Source organism: Oreochromis aureus, linkage group 3, assembly GCF_013358895.1.
Source record: "Oreochromis aureus strain Israel breed Guangdong linkage group 3, ZZ_aureus, whole genome shotgun sequence".
NCBI lineage: Eukaryota > Metazoa > Chordata > Actinopteri > Cichliformes > Cichlidae > Oreochromis > Oreochromis aureus.
In genome coordinates this window covers 5384139-5387203 of record NC_052944.1, presented here as the reverse complement: position 1 = coordinate 5387203, position 3065 = coordinate 5384139, and the positions used below count along the sequence as shown (strand labels likewise).

General features: G+C 43.0%; 1 long non-coding RNA gene across 1 annotated transcript; it reads left to right on the top strand.

Annotated features, from left to right (window-relative positions):
• Positions 1 to 638: 638 nt before the first annotated feature.
• On the top strand, positions 639 to 2651 carry LOC120438823. Its single transcript, XR_005612185.1, has 2 exons — positions 639 to 1687; positions 1804 to 2651. It is a non-coding gene; the product is annotated as an uncharacterized LOC120438823 (long non-coding RNA).
• Positions 2652 to 3065: the final 414 nt, after the last annotated feature.

Genomic DNA, 3065 nt, shown 5'->3' with positions numbered 1-3065 from the left:
CCGATGCATCCATCAGAGTGTGAATGTACTTAGAAAGCACTGAGTACAGATAAAGTGCTGGTGTGATTGGATGAATGTGGCATGTTGTATAGAGTGCTTTGAGTACTCCGGGAGAGTAGAAAAGCGCTATATAAGAATCCGTCCGTTTACCATTAAAACACCCGGCGACGCATAGCGTTTTTTTTAAAAGCCGAGAAATGCACCGTATTTGATAGCTTGCTGCAAGACCGAGCACATCTACTGAGGGTGTGGTGCCTGTTATCGGACCCGGAGTTAGCAACATCCTCCAAGAACCCGAAGAGGAGAGTCCTGGCCCCTAGCCCTGCCAACATAGCAGAAATGATGACGGATGATGATGGCAGCAGCAGCCGTTCTTCTCTGCGTGAGTAGCTTAATGTTGTTCATGTGTAATTTACGTTGAGTAGGCTAACCATGTTATTAAAGTAATGTAAGGTGATCTAGCAAACACCGTTGTAGTTACATGCGGCTGTCTTCTTGATTGATAGGGTTAGGGTTAGGGTTCCAACCAAAGGAGGTGTGTTGTATCAACAGAAAAGGCTGACTTGGTTATCATTTTGCAGAAAAAAAGAGACTGCGAAAAATAAAAACATGAGAGGTTTTTGGACAAAGTTTGTGTTCTCCATTCTTTAAGCACTGATTCGAGCACCGATTAAGCACCGGCACCGTTGACACCGGTGTCGTATAAAACCTAAACGACACCCATCCCTACTCCTAACATGCCTCCTTCCTCCTCTTCCTTTTCTTTCAGCCATCAGTAGCATGACAGTCTTATTCATTATGATCTACACATTTTATTTGGTAAAGCTTTAGTTCAGAATGCCCTTACTAATGCAACACTCCCCATTTACCCAGGCTGGCACTTGGAGTACACTGGCTTGTGGCCCCTTGTGCCAGCATTAGTGCTTTCCTCCTTTCTGCTGCTCACAATTCACCGATCACACTTTGACTATTACCATTAAAACAAGAGTCAGAAGATTTAGCTACAGAGCTACGATACTTTAAATGTTAAAGTTTCATGATTCACGTGTGGATGTTGCATAAGAAAAGCATGATGTATAAAGTATAAGTGTTTCTGACCCGTTGTTCATGTTCCTTCATTTTTCCCTGAAATCTATCAAATACTGTCCAACAGACTGATGGCACAGCAGTGCAGAGGCTGCAGAACCTGCGTCTGAAGCCTCTGGTTTAAAATAGAGCAACATGGGGTTAGTATCTTGCCCAAGGACATCATGCAGACTGGCATTAAACCACCAACCTTCTGGTTAGCAGGTGACCTGCTCGACCACCTGAGTTCCAGCCGCCTCATCAAAGTGACCAATCACATTAGAATCCTGTCCTGCTTTGGGCTCCGCCTCCAAACCATCCAAAGCAGGTTTATTTGCACCATGTATGCAGGTAAACTCAAACATCCATTCAGCTGCTTCAGAAGGAAAATGTCAGCTTGTGGTTTCAATCACAGGAAACTCACAGGTTAGAGTCCAGCCAGAGGGCTGCTGTTGTTTATCTGTAAAGTCTTTACATTTACAGAAATAAATAATTATGTGGACACATCTGGATCATCAGCAAACATGAAACCAGGCGACCACCAGGACCAAGCTGACTGCTGACACAGAGTTCATACTCTAACTGCTAGCTGCTCTGCTAGCTAAGTGAACTGATGTTAAAGGTCAGAGTAAAGAAATGACGTGATGCTGCTGGGAGTGACACCACAGACTAGCAGCATTTAGTTACTCAGCATATAATGCAGTTAATCTGAAATCTCTTTTTCTCTCTGAAACAAAGTGACAGCAGACTGAGTCAAAGACAGAAACCTTATTTAAACAGCAAATATTCACCGGCTTCACTTCCTGATCCAGGATTCAAAGAGGACGTTGCACTTACTCAGCTTCTTCCCATGAACGTCTTCACTCTGCAGCTCTGCTGTCTGGACCAGGTCTGTGTAGAAACAGAGACAAGCTTCTGCTTCATCAGTCCTCTGTGTCTGCAGGCTGAAGTCACATTAAACACTTCACACCAGCAAAGAGTCTGAAGCTCACAGGTCAAAGGTCAGCTGCTGCACCTTGTGTGATATTGTTTGATCAATAATTAACCTGCAGCAGGTTTCTGCTCCAAGTCCAACACACTGAACAACCCTGAGAACAAATCAGATGATGTGGGTGTGTCTGCAAGCTTCAATAGTATTAAACACCTCACACCAGCAATGAGTCTGAAGCTCGCAGGTTAAAGGTCAAAGGTCAGCTGCCACACTGTATATAACATTGTAATATGTATACAACCTGACTGTGGGCGTGTGTGCAGCCATAAACAGTTTAAACATTAAACACTGAACCATAAAAGAAGCTTAAGCTGCAGCTCACAGGTCAAAGGTCAGCTGCTGCAGCCAGTTATGACTTTACATAAATCATCATGTTTTCCCTCTCAGCACTTGGGCTGTTTTGACTCAGCTACACTAACAGCATCATCCAGTTAGAGAGGAAACTGTATAATGCAATGATGATGTTCCAGCGTCATGTTGTTGCTCCTCCTCCACATGCTTACCTGCCACAGTTTAACTCCGCCTCTTAAACTGTCATGTCACCTGATCTGCATGTTTTGTTGTACGATGACGTCATCTTGACGTTGACGAGGAGGGCAAGAAAAACTAGTTTTGTCCTGCAGATGGCGATCTTGCACCGTGTTCAGAGAGCCGACACTTTGATGGTGCTGGTCTACTCAGCTTACTTTTAGCCTGGGTTGGACTCTGTATGAGCAGCTTCCACTCTGGTTTTCATTGTTAAATACACTTGTTTGATTTCACTTGTAAAAGTTGGAAAATAACTTTTAAATTATTTGTTGGTACATTTTTTTGAGGGTCAAATATTTTGCTTCATTTGAGGAATGAACTGTTAAGGTGGAGAAATGAATCAGGTTAAAATAGTCGTCCTTTAAATCACTGCAGATGTATAATGTAATTTAAATGTTGATAATGGTTGTAGTGGGCTTGTAGTGTAAATGTGGTCTGATTAAATGTGACATTAATGGTGACGCTGCATAAACCTGATAAA